We start from the raw sequence: 19,413 nt of genomic DNA on the forward strand, positions 1-19,413 counted from the left end.
TGAATGTCACCACAACACCTATACTTCTGGCAAGGTGGATTTTGGTGACAGTCAATGAACGTGACCATATATATGTGGCAACAGTGACGACCATGAAAGATCCATCACAATAAATCGTTGTTGTTCATATGAAATGGTGACAGTCACTATCTGTCATTAAAATCAATAGTCGTGATGGACCTTGAATGTCACCATAACACCTATACTTTTGGCGATGCCACCTTTGGTGGCGTTCAATTTTGGTGATGGAGGCTATGGTCCATCACCATTTCTTATATGAAATGGCAATGGTCACTATCCGTCATTATAAATCATTATTGGTGACGGACTTTGAATGTCACTACAACACCTATACTTTTGGCGATGCCACCTTTGGTGACGTTCAGTTTTTTGTGATGAAGGCCATGGTCCATCACCATTGCTCATATGAAATGGTAGTGGTCACTATTCATCATCATAAATCATTATTGGTGACGGACTTTGAATGTCACTACAACACCTATACTTTTGGTGATGTTTAGTTTTTGGTGACAAAGGCTCTTTTGACTGTCACAAATGAGTTTATGGTGACATTTTTCGCCCCTCAGTAATGTCCTTTTTTCTTGTAGTGAATTCACGATGGGAAGATGTGGAATACCTTCGAGTTGGTTTCAAGGGGATGCACCCTAACAAGGCAAAATGGATGGAAAAAGAAGGAGTGAGGTAACAATTCCCTCACTTGCCAATTGACTAATAAAGCTTTTGGTGGTCCAAAAGCTCCTCAATGGGGAGAACTGATCTAGGTGGATCTCTAGACACCAGTGGCATGAAAAAGGCTCAAAATTCAAAGTGGCGAAAAGACGATTAACTTGACATTAGATCGAAGTGCTTGTCGCCCTGATTCCAACGGTGTGAACGACACTCCAATCCGAGTCTGGATGAAGGAGATAGATGCAGTCAAATTTCAGTTGACTTTTGCTAACTAGGCAGGACTAATGAAGACACAAATTAGATTTTTTCCAGCGAACAAAATCCGACCAAATTCTAGGCAAAATTGTCACTTGGTTAAAATGACTCCTTTAGCTTAAAATCGAGATTTTAACAAACGAGTATATTGTTTTAATAACAAAATTTATTTAAGAAAAAGGGTGGCAGGCCACCAACCTCGCCACCCCAAACCTTATCGAAATTATGTATTTATGGAGGGGTGGGCCATTACCCCTGGCCCCTCCCCCCATTGAATGGAGCCACTGGATTAAGGTGGTGGGCCGACCCTTGGGCATAGACCCTACCACCTTGTGCTATGTGAAGACCAATAAGCATGGGCCAGTCCTTGGGGCACGGACCCAGCCTCAACTGCCCATTAACAAAGAGATACGAGCCAAGGATAGGGGATATATGAGGTGGGTGGGCCGCCCAAGGCGGGCCCAACCCAACCTCCCTTCCCATTAAAGAATTTTGTTATATAAAAAAGGGAGGAGGCGGGGTTTGACCACTCGACCTCCTTCGTAACAATCTGATCTCAAACCAACTCCACAACGAGATTCTTGTAAACTCTGACCAATTTTTTATTTAAAAACTTAGTTCACCAATGCACCTAGTATAGAGGAGGGAGCGCACGTAGTTCGAGGTAGATTTTTGCAGGAGGGCCAGATTTTTACTTTGTTAGATTTTGATAAATTTTATATGGTTTCAACATTTCTCGACACCTTGAACGCAATGGCACTGCCCGTTTTTGCATTTGATTTCTGCATTTTCCAGCCATTTTTCAGTATGGAGGAATAAAACTCCTTTTTTGTAACTGATGCTTGTACTCTTCTTTCTCATGCCACTTAATGAATGAAGGCCTCCCCATCGATTGAGCAAGGCCCGAAGACGTAGTCCAAGTTGGACGAACTCCGTTATCAAGTCTTGTTGTCTTCTTTCATGCTTTATGTGTTTCTCCTCTTCTCTCATGTGCACATTAAATTTCTATGTTTAAGCAACAATTTATGCATGTAATTCTTTAACACATCTATAAGCAAAAGATCTTGGATCAGTAGCCCTGATGAAGCTATATTTAAATTCTTCTTTTTGCTTCAATGAATTCTAACTATAGGAGGGTAAGAGTTTTTCACGACACACCAATGCCTATGATGATGCACCTATCACTAAATTCTTTAAATGAAAATCCCATAAATTTATAAAAAAATTTAACCCAAAACAAACTGAAAAGGAAAAACAACAAAAAAGAGGCAAAAGAAATCCCCAAGCTAGAATGAAAAGTACTTCAAAAGCATCAAAGCTAGGAAGTCAGATCCAAAGATAAAATTACACTCAAGCAATAAAAGAGAAAGATAAAAGTGAAAAGGGAAGGCATGTCAACAAGCTAGGGATGTAGCACGATGACTCAACAAGGGTCAATGTTCTACAATGGTCAAAACTAGACCATAAAGGTATGAATGCTTAAAAAATATTAAATGGGAGTGGTAACAAATAATCAAGACACACACAAATAAACTTTTATAGATGAAAACTACACAACCAAACACCATACCACCAATTGTGATACAAACAAGCAAAAATAAAGGAAATCACTCAAGCACAAGTGATAAAAATCAAAGAAAGGTAGCAAAGATGTAGAATCAAGATGAAAAACAAAATTAATCAGTCAACTCAAGCAGCCAAACATATTTGAAAAGACGATATCCCAATATGAGGACACTAGCCTCAACCAAAAACCCAAAAATCCCTCAAATAATACCTTAAAGGACATAAGCAATGAAAGACCTCAATCAAACCAAACATTATTGCTTCAGACCAGAGATGTATCAACAGTTAGCAGCAATAGAAATCATCAATCCAAGAGATATCCAATAGATCTAAAAGAGAATTAATAATGGAATTCCAAGACACAACAAGAAATTCTTTCAACAATGAAAGATCCAATCAAGAAAATTAGTTAATAAAAAAAGATATGTAATAGACCCAGGCTGCAAACAGAAAGACAAGAATAGTCCTAGATAGGAGGCCAGAAGTTTGAGAAGGAAAATTTTAAGTTTTCATGGTTACAAGTACAACCATATAGATGATTCTTGCTTAATGTGGTTACAATCACACACTCAAAACAACCAGATAGCAATCAAAAGCTTAGAACCACACAGAAGAAGCTTCATGCATGTGGTTGGGGCAAAACCCATTTTTTCCAGGAAAAAATTACATAGAAGTGGAAGTAAAAGACCAATATTCAGAAAATAAACCCCAAAAACAAACACAAATGATCAGAAAAATTAAGGAGAGGTTGGGAAACCAAAATAGGAGAAAATAAGAGAAATTCCAAAGTGAAGCGGGAAAAGAAAAATAATGCTCCCATTGAAAGCACCAGTTCTATTGCAATAAATTCTACATGCAAGGAGCTATTGCTCTGTGATCTTATGCTCGATTAAGATCACTAGACAACAAAAAGAATAGCTAAGAAAATTCAATAAAAGTTCCCAAACCAAATGGCCATGTAAGTAGATTTTATGAAATTTCCAATGCTATAAACGACGAGAAAGTACCTTTCCTCCCCACAGGTCAATGAAGGGTTTTGGGCCTGCTGGAGAATCTTTGTGCTCCAATCAAGTGATCCTTTTCATCTTATTCTGATCCAAATCCTGCACATAACCACAAATAAGCAAATATGACAAGTGATCTCCTATAGAAGATCGTTAGCTCAAAACATCAAGAAATACACGTATAAATCATTACAAGTGTTGATATAAAGGAAAGGAACATGAATTTCCATTAATAATATTAATGATCATATATCAATATACCTCTAGCTTCTATTAGAAAATTATATATTATAGAGCAATGGAACACATAAAATATTGTAGAAATATAAACACAGAAAACGCATAAAATAAGAGAGACAGAGATATACGTGGTTCATCCAATTTGGGCTACATTCACGGAGAAACAGCTAGTCCTTCCTTTTATATTATCCAGCAAACTGAAGAGATACAACCTACAGCATATCCGTTGTAATTCCCTCTTCGCTCTCACTCAATCTCCTCTTTCTTCCCGCTCAGAATACAGATATACATAGACACAATACAATTCCCTCATATATAGTGAGGGGTTGCCTTCTAGGGCAAAAAACCCTAAATTATACATAACTTCTACTATCAGATGTCCGCCTAATGAATGGCCTAGATTGACTACGAAATTACAAATTTTACAAGGCAATTTTACATCTATTTTTAGCTTCGGGGGCACTTCCCCCGATCCCCCCGCCAGGGGGGGGCTCCCAAAGGTCGTAGTCACCCCCCCTACAACAAATATTTTATGGACGACGTTGCTGGCCCATTACGAACTGGGGTCCAATGCGGCGATACCTTTGAATACAGAAGATAATCAGTCTCCACACCCAACAACTTCAGTACTCCTCTCCCCATTCCCACAAAGTTCCCCCCCCAATGAAGAAGGAATCACAAAGGCATGAAGCCCTCAAATCTGAATCAGAAAGGCAACATAGAATCTCTGAAGCTCACTCTCCAAATCGTTGGCTCTCGAAAACTAGCCTCACCCTCTAAGATGGCTTGGTGTAAATAAGAGGAAGAGCATTCCTAGGAGGATGAATGTAGATGCTTAGGAGCATATCAATAATGATTCCTAGATAGCTTGAATAGATAGGATAAGATGATGAATCAAATTGATCTCCTAGGGATAATAAGTGTCTAAATAAGTCTCCCAACCACATGCACAAAACAATGAAATCTAGGCTATTGGACAGATAGTGTGTCCTCCGTGCGGTTGGAAGTTTCCAACTGCATGCACAAGCCATGATCCGTGTGGTTGGGGCATAGCACTGGGAAAAAGGGTGGTCAATTCCCATAAAAAGGTCAACATCATAATGAATCATAGGTATTAATCCTAGGGAGAAAAATAGGCTAATAACAAAGGTCTTTAATGTGATTAAGGCCAATAATTTTCATGAATGCCTTGATCTCATGTAATCAAAGAAAACTCTGGGAAAATGTGAAGGGTTTTGGTTTGATATTATCAAAGACTTTGACTTTTTATAAATCAATGGATTTAACCAAAAGAATTAATATGAATTTTATTCATCAATTTTGATATTATTTGTAGTTTTTGACTCGATCTCTAACACAAATTTTATTTTTTTTTAATTTTTTGTTTGTTTGTTTTTATTTGTATTAATTGTGCTTGGTGGATGTAAATTTTAGAAGGTGTGGAATTGACGACATATTTCTTTGATAATTGTGTTAATGTTTCATTTTGTTTACTAATAATTTCTTAGTATATTCAAAGTTGAAAAATCTTCGAGTTGGCTAGGGCTATTTACAACATATCTCCAGAGACTTGAACCTATGTTGCCACTCATAATTTCTTAGTACCTACAAAGGTAAAAATCCTTCAGTTGGCCATGGCTATTTACAACATGTCTCCAAAGTTCACCAAAACACTCGAGCTAAGATGTTTTGACATATAGTTTTCAAGTTAAGTAAGAAAAAAATAAATTATTTTTTAATAGCAAATATTTTTTTTTTAGAAATTTAAGATATAAATCCTATATTTGGACTACATCATTTTTTCTTTACCATGCTGACTTAAACTAGTTGGAGTAAACACCAAGAGTATATCCAAAAACCCAAATCCACATATACGAGGAATTTATGACTTAGCAAGAGTTGAGACTCCAAGAGGGTGGGGAAGCCTACTCTTTTTTCCTTATTAGAATGAGCCAACAATGTGGGCTCATGTGATTTGAAACTGGATTAGGGAAATGAGCCAAAGATGTATGCCTGTGCGATTTAAAACCTGATTTGGGCTACAACATCAATGCTAAGGCATTCAAGTGGATGACCAAACCTAGAGACTCCCATTATAACACCATGAGTATATCCAACACCCCTAATCAAGATATACCAAGAATTTATGACTCAACAAGAGCCTAGAATCCAAAAAGGTTGGGGATCTTATTCCTCGAGCGTTATCACAATGAGCCAAAAATCCCCCATGAAATTTGAGACAAGATTTGAGCTACATCATCAAAGATAGAGCATACATTCAAGATTTATATGTCCCTACTACTTTCATTTGAAATATTTATTTATTAAACCTATACTATCAATATATAAATTACTTAAACTTTGTAGAAATTACATTGTAGATTTACAATTGCTCATGACTTTTTAATCAAAATCACAAGACAAAAACCTACTCTACTGCTCTGCAGACATTAATTCACAATTCAAAATAAAAATCTCAAACATGCAAGAAGAAACAATGCACATGCAACAAGTATTTATTTATGGGGAAATAAATCTGCTAAAAACCCCAATGCCTGTTTGAATTAATCAAATGAATAGAGATGTATTACAATTTCTTTTCTCAACTGAGAACACCCTGCAAGTGCATAACCTATCTCTTCTCTCACTGAAGGCCTATGACACAGACTTAGTCAATTTCTACCTCTACTTGAGCCCCTATTTGCTTATGAAAATCCTGAGGAAATAGGCCTCTATTAGTTAGGAATTTCCTCCAAAATGCTTGCGCAATTCCTTAGGGTTGACCACTTGAACTCATGCAACACTTGTATACCCAACTAATTTACAACTGTGGGTAAGTTTCCTTGGAAACTCCACCACAACTGGGCAACTCATATTATTTGCCTGCATGAGCTAATTTTTAGGTTATTGATCACTTAACTAGATGATCTCTGAGTTAGGCTAATGTTTGGCTACTTAACTGACCACCAACTAGTTCTATTAAAAGTTAGAACTAGTTTAATTGATTACCACTGAAATTAACTCAACCTATGCTCCTAAAATTTAGGAATAAGTTGATACAATTGAACTTCATGCCCCTAACTTGATTTAACTAAGGTAGACTCTTATTTTTTAGGAATAAAAACAAGAAAATTTAACTTCAACTCATTAAATTGAATTGAGTGTTCTTAACTAAGTGACAAGAGCCTTGTCACCTTAGTTAACTCCTCCAAGTTGTCTGCTAATGTGGAATTTTGAATTTCCTCAATTTGATTAAGGAAAAATCAAAATTGAGACTTTCTTGCTAAATTTTCAACACTCCCTCTCAGCAAGAAAGGGATTATTAATCACCCATATCCTGCACCTGTGGAATGTATTGCATGGTACTGCAACATCTGCAACTGAGAAGCATCCAAAAAAAACTGAATCAACTGTTTCTACAACTGTATACTAGGAAAACTATGTTTTTGTTGACTCTTCTACTGAGCCTCTTTCTTTGCTGCCAACACTCCTCTTCACTCCTCAGTATCTGACTAACATTGATCCTCCTGCTATGGAATACTATGGGCCCCTGTAGCAAGGTAATGATCCATGAGGAGAATACCTCAATGGACCCTGCCCAAATTTTTGCAACTCTTGGACTAAGCATCTATATTCCTCCACATCACTCCTAGGGTTATAACTGCATTTTCTCCCTCTGCCCACTTGGCTCAAACTGTCTCCTTAATGGAGGTATTTTCTTTAGTGGATGTCTCCACACTTCCTCCTCTCCGCCTCTCCATTTTTTGCTTCTCCACAACTTCCTGAGGCTCCTTATGAGGTTGCATGTTGAGAGGTCTAACACACTTGCTCTTAACTACCATATCTCTAGTCTCCGCATCAGTCCTCAAGGTTGTGCATGCGTCTTCTACCTCAAGTGCATACAAGATCTTGACTCGATCCCCAATCTGCTTCACCTATGCCATAGCTATGTGTCTCAGGAATGATTTTCCTTTGCTAAAGATCACATCATAACCACAGTCTTCCACAAATGCAACAAAGATGAGGTTTTTCTTTAGGCCTGGAATGAACATGACATCCTTGAGTCTGAGAGGGGATCCTAACTCCCTCCCAAAGGTGATTGTACCAATCGCAGTCATGATGTACCTTTTGTTGTCTCGAAAATCAATATTCATATGGAGATCTTTCTACTCCAGGTCACTAAAAAATCTCTACAGCCAGTCATGTGGAACGAGGCACCTGAATCCAAGTACCACACACTCCCCATCACAGTGTTGGCCATGCATGTGATAAGGGTGAAATCTATCTCAAACTGTGAATCCAAAGCTTCACCTACTTCTGATATTACAGACTCCTCCTTGCTAGACTTTTTGTGTGGACACTTAGTAGCATAGTACCCGAATTCATGACAATTGAAGCATTTAATTTTTGACAAATCTTTTTGTTTTCCCTCTTGGCTGGATTCAGGCTCACCTTGGGAATTATTTAGTTTAGCCTTCATTTCTTTGCTAACTAGAGAAAAGTCTTTTTCCTCTTCTTTGAATGAGGTCCCATCTATGGTATTTCACCTTATCTCCTCCTGTACCAAATCAGACCATAAGCACTCCCAAGTCGGTAGTTTCTACCTTTCATTCATCGAGTCTTGATAGATATTCCGACTCTGAGGAAGGCCCAGAAGGGATAGACTTACCAAGTCATCTTTAGGGATAGTGACACTGACCCCACCCAGTTCATCATGACATTGTGTGAACCTACTAAGATATTGTGGCATAGTATCATTCTTCTGCATCTTGATACTTCGAAGTTTAACCTTGAGTTCTAGCTTCCTGTGGTCACTGCTATTCTTGAACAATTATGTTAGTGCTTTCCACATCACGAAAAAGTTTCTTTTCCATGGAGATTCGAGACAATATGATCTCATACTCCCTCCAAGATTATTCTCCTCGCTTTGGCTAGATATTTATTCCATTGTGCAAGATCTTGGACATCAGTTGTTGGTGGTCTTGGAATATTTGTCTTAACATATTCAAGAAATCCATTATCATCTAATACTACCTCCATGCGCTCCTTCCATGCAACAAAAATTGAGGTGCCTTCCAAGGCATACTCTAGCCTTAGTCCATTGAAGTCCATCTTCTCAGCTCTAAAGAAATCGCGCTACACTGATCTTCAAATTCAAACCTATGAGAAACAACTTCGAATTTCTTGCTCTAATGTGAATCTAACTTTAATACCATGTAGAAATTAGGTTCTATATTTGCAACTTCTCATGAATTTTTAATCAAAATCACAAGACACAAACTTACTCTACTACTCCGCAGACATCAATTCACAATTTAGAACAAAAATATCAGAGACGCAAGAAGAAATAACACACATGAAACAAGTACTTTTATCTGGGGAAAGAAATCTACTAAAAATCCCAATGCATGCTTGCATTAATCAAATGAATAAAGATGTATTACAATTGATTTTCTCAACTGAGCACACCTTGAAAGTACATAACTTATCTCGTCGCTCACTAAAGGCCTCTATCCGAGACTTAGTCAATTTCTACATGTGCTTAGCCCCTATTTGCTTGCACAATTCCTAAGGAAATAGGCCCTTATTAATTAGAAATTTCCTCCAAAATGCTTGCGCAATTCCTTAGGGTTGATCACTTGACCTCATGCAACACACGTACACTCAACTAGATTACAATTGTTGGTTAAGTACCTTGGAAACTCCACCAAAACTGGGAAACTCTTATTATTTGCATTCATGAGATAATTATTAATTGATTGATTAGCTAACTAGATGGTCTCTCAATTAGATTGATGTCTCACTACTTAAATGACCACTAACTAGTTCTATTAATGGTTAGAACTAGTTTAATTGATTACAACTGAAATTAACTCAACCCGGGCTCCTAAAATTTAGGAATCATTTCATACAACTAAACTTAGTGCCCTTAACTCACTCGAATTAACTGAGCTAGACTCCTATTTTTTAGGAATCAACACAAGCACACTAAAATTTAGCGCATTAATTGAGTGTTCTTAACTAAGTGACAAGAACCATGTCACCTACCTTAACTCCTCTAAATTGTCTTCTTATGTAGAATTTGAAATTTCCTCAATTTGATTAAAGAAAAATCAAATTAAAACTTTATTATTGCATTTTCAATAATATTTATATTAAAAATTAATAAAGTATATGTATAATATATCGTGATAAATTTACATATATAAATAAATATCAAACTTCATACTAAGGTTACTTAACTTTTAATAAGCAACGCAACATAAAATGTTTTATGGATGAGCATTGTTATCGTCAAATTGAACCCTTATTCCAGATCTGAATTTATTTTTACTTATTCAATTTTAATGTATTCTTTTTAATTTTAAAATTTAGGATATATATATATATATTTTCATTAAAATTTTAAATTGCGATACGCTTACTCTTCACCATTATTGTTATTAAATTACTCGTTTTTCTCTTTATGCATATAAATATTATGAAAAAAATTTCCCATCTTAATGCATTATCCCTCTGAACACTGCATTATACTAATATTTTTTGTTTAATTAATTCACTGTTTGCATGGATTTTCATTTCAGATGGGCGATGGATCGTTTCATTAGCAATGACAACAACCACACATCTCGAGCAGTGATCAAATTTGAAGGGTTGGTCTTAATTTTATTTGGAAGGGCATATATTTATCTAACCCTTCAAAGATGAAAAGTTATAAAAAAAACTTGTACTTCTATTAACAAGTGTATATTAAATAATCTCTTTATAAAAAAAAATGCCAAAATGAAATGGTGTCCTTCTAAATCTTTAAAATTTAAAAAGTGGCTACATTAAAACACTATAAAATATCAATAGAATTTAGTAAATAGGCAAACATTTTTCTCAAATTCTATTAAAAAAAGGTAAACATATGTTTCTTCTATTCATTAGATAATCTTCAAAAGTATTTGAATTTTTTCATTGAAAATATAAATCTATTTGCACAATGGAAAAAGTTTTTTTAGTTTTGATTTGTTTCTAATTTATACTATATGTTTTGTTCAGCTTGAAACAATTTAAAGCAAACCAAAAAAATAAATATATACCTTCAACAACCAAGGGAATTGAACTTTTCTCTTAACATTGCTCAATCAAAGAACACTATCAATAGACTTTCATCTCCATTAAAAACTTCAAGCTTTATAGATTCAAAAATTTATGTAATTAAAAGGAAATTTTTCCATATCTAATAGGGAAATATTGTAATATGTAATACATGTTTGTAATGTTGTTGTTGTATGGCTTGGTTGGTTGTTTTTTTTGTTTAAGAATGGTTTTCAAATTTGGTCCTTACAATGAATTCAAGTTTGGTTGATATTTTTTTCTAATAATGCGGTTTTTTTTCGTTGATGTCTTTTTCTAATAATATGGTTTCTTTTCATTAACAATGTCATTTAATTTTTCTATGATTTCAACATCTCCTTAAAAACCCTTCATAGCAGTAGCTACATGGACACCCACACACACAACTTAAACTTATTTCCTAGATGCCGAATGGAGAGAATGAAGCGGGAGACACAATAGTAGTTGTATGTACTATGGATAGCTATTGGCATTCTATATCTTTTGGGAAGACCAACCGGAAAAAGAAAATTAAGTTGTAGCCTTCTAGGCAGACCAATCTTCAGTTGTGTGGTTATTAATAGAGCCTTGGATTTTCATTTTAACACTTCTCCCTGGTTCAAAACTCTACATAGTTTTATGGGAAGCACACTTATTATTTCTCAATTTTTTTTTATAGCATTAATTTCTATGTTTTCAAAAACTGGAGAGTTTATAAAGAAAAATGATTTTTAAGATAAGAGAAGAAATACAGGGTTTTAAATAAAGTTTGATTTTACAAATTCTAGGCTTAATAGTAAGCTTGATTACAGTAAGTTCAAATGGCAACAATGCTAGGATTTTGTAAGCATTATGGTTGTCAATCACGGAATAATCTAAAAATAGAAAAGAGATGGTAGTAGTTATTTACAAGAATATAAAAAATGTTAGAATCACTAAGCGTAGTTGCCACCATCTAATGGGTAATTTCATAATTGAACAATCTTGTTTGAATGGTTGTCAAAATGGAACAATCTTGTCTAAATGGTTGGTTGACAAGAAAGAAAGAAAATTTTGCAAATTAGGAAAGAAAATGAAGATACAATAGAAAATGTGGTTATGATGTAAATCCATCAATATTATCACTTTAATATATTTTTAAACATGATAAAATTACATCTTTAACTAATTTATTTCATTTATTACTATAAAATGAAAAATTATTCATTTATTACTATAAAACGAGAATGTATTAATTTATTACTATAAAATAAGAATTCAAATTAATAAAGAGATTACTCTGTCTATATACCGATGTTTTCTAAAAAGAAACCCTAAATAAATAACCCTATCGGTCTTATTATGTTATCTCAAGATTTCCATGTCGAACATGAGAGTTTCAAAGTAATGATGTCTTCATGGAAAATGTAAGGAACCCTATCAGCCTTATTATACTATGTCAAGATATCTATGTGGAACATCAAAGTAATGTCATGAATATTTCCTCATAAAGGTAGGATGGAAGATATGATGTTTTCATAGTGGTAGGATGATCAGTACTCGAATATATTCGGCATGATCAGTACTCAAATATATTCGGCATCCTTGAAGATGTAGTATATGGTAGTAGTTATTTACAAGATAAAAAAAAGGTTTGTGAATCAATAAGCGTAGTTATCACCATCTAATGGGGTAATCTCATAATTGAACAATCTTGTGTTAATAGTGGGTTGACAAGAAAGAATAAAATTTTACAAATTAAGGAAAATGGAGATACCACAAAAAATGTAGTATGTGGTTATGATGTAAAAATGTTAGTATTGTCACTTTAATCTATTTTTAAGCGCTGGACAAATATGAAAAATACCGTTTCAAATGTTGAACTGCATACCTGTTGAAGGCCATTTATTGGGACCGTGAAATCGCTTGCCTTTATCGACATTTCAGAAGCTTCATAACTCCCCTTCCAATCCCTTGGAAAAACGAATATATGAAAAAATATGAAGTGAAATACTTCAATGGATTGATTTTTCAGAGTTGAGCAGAGAAAGATGTAATTACAAGCAGAAGTAAATATAACGAGACACAAATCCACATCAAACCTTCGGGTTGAATGGAAAGATTAAGAGATTCTGCTTGATACGGAGTGTAACCTTGATGGTTCTCATTCCGCACCAATTTCATCGTTTCCTCCTCAGGAAGGGCAAAAAGCCTTTGACTTTGTTCAAAGACTTAGTCCAAAAAATCTTCATCGATGACATGATAGATGATATAAAAATAATCTAGAGTCTACACATGACTATATAAAGATCAATCAACCATTCCATATATAATAATTTTAATTGGTTACACCTAAATCAATGAACTGAATGAAAGGCGAGGGAAATGAAAGTTGAAAATTAAAACTGAGAGTTAAAAATACTTTGCGAACTTGTGCTGCACTGGCCGTAAGGTTGGGATTGGAAAAATCAATGAAGGCAAGATTCACAGGCTCAGAATAATCTACCTCAGTCATCGTTAATTCTGTCTTTTGTCATTTGTTTCTTCTAAATCTCCGATACCTTCAAAATATGCCCTATTCATGGATACCAATACATAGCTACTTCTCCTCTGCTATCAATGAATGTGAAAAGAAACCTCTGTTATCAACGAATGTGAACATAAACCTCATATCATGAATGCTAACTCTATCAGTGCTGCCATTATGACTAATGACCTGGGAATGGATGAACAACCTCTATTATGTCCCATTGCACTTTATAGAGTGTTGGCAGAACCTCCTACAGACTTTAGAGTGTTACATCAGTTAGAGCACTGAGATTTTTTGAAATGTCCTACGGACAGGCAACGCTTCATATGACATTTTATAATATTATTAAAAACATTTTAAAAACTTGTAAAAATCAAAATTTAAATTTCTTTTGACTAATAAATTTCACTGAGCACTTCTCTGACATGCTAGAGAGCTTCAGAAAGGTTGTGATGTGTTCAAATTTGAACATTGATCTCGAGCCAAATATTGAAGATGAAGGGAGTAACTGTCTAACATTTAGGCAACCACTGCTCCATCTGATCAAACCACTCTGCAAGCCTCCTGACCTCCAAATTTTGACAACTGCATTTAGTGCTGGAAATAACCTTTTCAACAGGTTTTCCGCTGCACGAAACCACAGATTAAGGCGACGTAGGGTTTTGAATCGCGGTTTTTTGTTTCTTGGGGACAATTTCTTCTCCTCTTCTTCGGTCGGCCTGAGATATTAGGGTTCTCTTTTCCAGGGAGTCCTCTGGTTCAATCTTGACTCTGACGAGAGTTTCCTCTTTGCTTTTTATACCATCGTTGTTCTTTAGAGGTCGGGGCTTGTCCAGGGACAACGACGCGTCCTTCAAGATGGTGCCATTTGAGGAACAAGGGTCTGTGAGTGCCCATTTGTTGTCCTTAAATTCAATGGACAAATGCCTCTGTGAAATGGCGTCTTCCCTGATAGCAAAAGTGTTGGATTTCACGATTCTGCCAATGGTGACCTTTCCCCGTTTTCTTCACCGAGCCCGCTCTGAGATATAATGGCAGATATGAGATTTAAGAATTGTGGCTACCTTACACGTTCGGTCGTCATCGTTGTAAAAGCTTGAAAGCCGTGGATGAGATATATTTTCTTCAGTGTAGAATTAAGATCGTTGGGAATTCGATAATACGTTGTTGTTGTCATTTATTTGTCGTCTCTCTCTCATATATCTTTGGAGTAGTCTAACAAGACGGAGGAATTGCCTGCTTTCTGTTCTTACCCAGAAAGGAAAAACGTTTGGCTTTGGAAATTAGGAAAATCTTCCACCTCCATCACCCTTCACCAATTCCGCTACCATCTGCCACCTTTGCACATTTATTGCAGCTCGGAATCTGCTCTGACAAAATCGGATCCAGACCCGATGACTCACCTTGGTCACATCTCATGGCGCTACGGGCTGTCCCGACTTGGTCCCCGATATTCAAATTTCCCAAAACTGTGCCCCTCAACTCCCGATGCTAAGAACTCAGAACTCAGACCCAAAACTGCTTTGAGAACTCAAACTCAACTAGAGCTGCCATTACAGGAGCAACCAAGAATTTCAGAGCAAGCCAAGACACATTCAGGTCTGTATGAACTTACTGTACACACCTAGTATAATGGCCGAGTGGAAAAATCAGCGTGATAGTCATTAAGGAAAGTTGTAGCATTGTTTGTTCTGAGTATAGTGTTGGTCAGGCGCCATATATATATTTTGCTGACAACATTATGCAGGGAACATCATCGAATTGGTGTTAGGAGTAGTCTAACAACAAGATTCGAAACATAGCAACTAAGCAGATTACCATAGTGAAAAACTGATTTAGTAATGACTACTTCAAAGGCACTTAATCGTACCAAGTAATGTGCCAAGTATGAACAAATAGTTTTCTGAAAACGCAAAATGAAAGGTTAACAGAGCTAATAACTACGTTGTTCTAATTTTACTATAGTCACACGAGTCCAACAATTCCATAGATAAATAACAGAGTCATTTAAATACAATTGGAAATAAAAACAGAGTCAAGTCTGAAACTTCCAACTCAATTCTGCCTATCTATATTTCTAAACGAGAAGAACTATTTATTTTTATTACTTTGGTCTATTTATAAAACGTGGTGTTTGTCAGTTACACATAACGATAGCTCCCATGATTGATACCTGTCATGACATTTTGTATTCTTATCAATCAAGGTCGATTGAAAGATGTTTGGGTCAATTTGTTGAGGTAGAAGTTCATTGGTCTATTCATCAGTCTCAATTTGGGACAGATTAGAAGAAAAAGAACATACTTTGCCATTGGTGATGATAATATATAGTCCAACAATAATACTCTTAGCCCAGTAATAATTTTAGCAATTCCTCCACCATATCCATATACCCAGAGCATAAAGATTACCTCTTTGCCACTCAACTGGTGAGAAGACCACATCTCCATTAAGGTCTCAACCACCACATAAAAGGTCCACAAATATAACTGTTATGTGGTTGAGTGGACCTAGTGAAATATTCTAGGTGGAACAGCTTTCAAAGCTTGCCAACAACTCCATGGAATAATCAAAAGAAGCTTTGGAGGTCTCCTTAAATGAGGTGCTCTTGTAGCTCACATGGTAATCATTAAACATTGTTCTCATCTCCAAGGCTGCTGGAAAGTCCTTACTGCTGGCACATCTTTACTGTAGGTTAGCTCAGTGAAACATCTAAAGTGCTTGAAACATCCTTAAGACAATAGTGTTGATTGTTTCTTTTTATGTTATGTGCCTCCCTTGGTAGTGGCCTCTGACTATGTAACAAACTCAAAAGATCTCATAAATGAATATGCAAAAGATGGATGTAATGAAGGGTGTTCTCAAACCATTGTTGTGAGTCCCTAGCAGTATCAACATTGAGATAAACAGGGCAGCAATGATAAAATCACCTTTTTTAGCCTCTAATTGATGCTAATAATACATTAGAGATCTTTGTTTGTGGAGCGACCCTCATAACTATTCCTACTGCTGGCTGTATGATGGAAACTGTGTGATGATGGACGGACTATAAACTGTTTACTTATCATGAAGAGAAATTCTGCTATAATTGTTCACCTTCTAGCTGCCAAATACTTAAGGCCTGGTAAACCTTGAACAGACTAAACACTAATTTGTGAGTACTCAGCAATTAAGCTTTGTTAGACATTTGTTTGGTAGGAAGGAATACTGGCAGCTACATGAAGGCTTCCATGGAACATCTGAAAATTTCAAAATTGATAATTGTCTTGCCATGGACAAATGTCAAATATATATCTGGTAGCAGTCTCTAACAGCAATTGTGGATTCATCCTCAAGGTAAACTTTAAAGATATTCCCTGTAGTGTTCTGGGAGACTTCCATGTCAATGATGATGGTATATTTGAGATCCTTGTGAGCTCATGATTTTGATGAGCTACTTTCTAGTGACATTTGAGACAATGTTATTTTTAGCAAGGGCTACATGTTAAATCTGATCACACATTTTGAATCCAAATTGAATCATAGAAACCATTAGAAAAGGCTCAACTGTACATATCCACCAATTCTGTAAAAGAGGGAATTTGTATGATTGGTCCTTCAGGATGTCAGTAGACAAATTAAGTGCCTCTCATCTCACAGTAGGAGAAAGAGGGTAAAGAAAAGTCACTGGAATAGTTTCATTATGGTCCTCATCATCATTTGCTTGAACACTACACTTAGAGACATCATGAGACACGTGCCATCCCTCTCTGGAAACAACTTCCACCATTGAATGTGGTCCTCAAACTCCTTAATTCCAAAAACTGAAGGGGTAAAGAAATGGTATCATTCATTCTCCTGATAAGATTAGCAGGTTCCCAGGGACTTTAGGCCTAAAACAAAGAAGCTCTCCAACTCTTTCATCAGATGCTACATTCTAGGGTAAATCTTGATGATATCACATGCATTGGTGTTATTTCTGCTTGCACTCATGCAGGTCTTGTGGAAGAAGGGCATCGATACTTTGAATCTATGACTCGAGATCATTGTATCATCCCCAAAACAGACCACTATGCCTGCATGATTGACCTTCTTGGTTGTTCTGGGCACTTGGGTGAGGCCGAGGAAGGAGGCCATGAAGATTTTGTATTGTGGGGACCTTCAGGTAGGGTATGTCACCTATGCCAGTCTCTTGCAGGGATGTGTTGACACAAAAGCCTTGGTAGAGGGTAAGTGGATCCATACCCATATGATAAAAAGTGGGTTAGATCCAAATGTATTTGTAGAAAACAATCTCATCAACATGTATGCTAAATGTGGAAGTGTCAATGATGTGCACCAAGTGTTTTACAAAATGTATGAGTGGAATGCTATTTCATGGAATACCATGATTACAAGATATGTTAAATAGGGTGCAATTGAGTTTTCTTGCCAAATGTTTGACGAAATTCCTGAGCAGGACTTGGTTTCTTGGAATTCAATCATTGTAGGATATGCAAACACCGAGGATGGGGAGAAGGCACTTGGTTATTTGGTCTGAATGCTGAGGGCAGGGATGAGGCCGGACCGAATCAGTTTCACTAGTGCTTTTGGTGTTTGTGTTGGTATTGAAGATAGAGGATGTAAGCAGGTAGATGCCCATATTGTTAGAACTAGATTTGAGTCTTGTATAATTGAGGGGAGTGCCCTTCTTGACATGTATGCCAAGTGTGGAAGTATGGAGGAAGAAAACGGAGTTTTTGACAATATGTCGGAAAGGAATGTGGTGTTGTGGACTACCATGATTTTGGGGTATGCCCAGAATGGTCATGGTGAGGAGTCCCTGAGGTACACTACTTAATTAAATGGTGAGGTCACGTTTGTGGGAATGGGTTTCAAAACACATTGTAAAAAAACTGGATTGTCAAATATGAAATACCTATTGGAAATAAAAACATTAAAGAATATTGAACATTAATATCAAAACCTAAACAATTCACTTGGAAACCATCTACAGGAATATAACCAGTAAGGAATGTGCCATCATCTCTAACATTTTCAGCCTTTTCTCACCTTTAAAACATAAGTGAAGGACACCACTGTTCAATATATTTTGAGATCTGTCTCGATTAGATTTGAATGCAAAATGATATTATTGTGGATCAACGGAAAAAAAAAAGAAAAAAGGGGCATTTTTTTAAAGATTTGCACATGTTTCATGTATATATGGCAGCACACTAGAGGAATGGATATGAATTTAATAAGAATGAAATTATGTTGTTCCTAAATGAAGACAGTGAAAGCTTGAGTTGATGATTTTGTACTTTATAGAAACAATAAGAAAAGGTAATGGAAAAGAATATGTATAGAGTTGGAAATAACCTTCTATTGTCTTTAAAATCCACCTGTTTTATCCTTACTTTGGGGAGATTTTGTCATTAAAGAAAATTCTACATTGGACTGTAACATAAGGGCAAGCAACCTACCCTTTTATTTGTTTACTTTCAGCAACACCAATTGGCAACTATGATGAGAGATTGCATCAACCCAGAAAAGCTCAAAGGCAACTAGAGGAGAGGGATAAACAGCAAAAAAGAACAGTTGTCTGCAAAGCATGCACAATTTTGGGCCTTTCCTCACTTGAACAAGCAAGGGGTTTCTTCTATATATGCTTATTTGGAGCAGCAGTAAAAAAGCTAGACAAATTCATTTTCTAGACTTTGGTAGGAGCAGACAACTCCTCACTTTTCCATTCTCTAGTTCTCAAATCACTACCACCACGCAAGCAAAGGTACTCATGGTAACCTATTTCTAGGACACATTATGGTGCAACCAATTTATGTACTTTTTTAGGACTCTCCCATTTCTCTCGAAAAAGTTGGCACTCTACTTAGAGGGATGAAATTGTCATTCTTTCAGAGAGTACATGCTATGTCAACATTATTTAAAATAGCCTTCCGCTTACTTACCCATGTAATTAGGGAAAATGCATGTGATCTAAATCCTACATCTAGCGCCATCTTTGACTTTCTTAAGGAAATGAGATGAGTTCAATATTGAATAGCTATAAAAGATGAAATTTCATTGCCT

This window comes from Pinus tabuliformis, chromosome 3_2, assembly GCF_031772625.1.
Source record: "Pinus tabuliformis cultivar Carrire ecotype Pingquan chromosome 3_2, CPIR1, whole genome shotgun sequence".
In the NCBI taxonomy this organism is placed as follows: Eukaryota; Viridiplantae; Streptophyta; class Pinopsida; order Pinales; family Pinaceae; genus Pinus; species Pinus tabuliformis.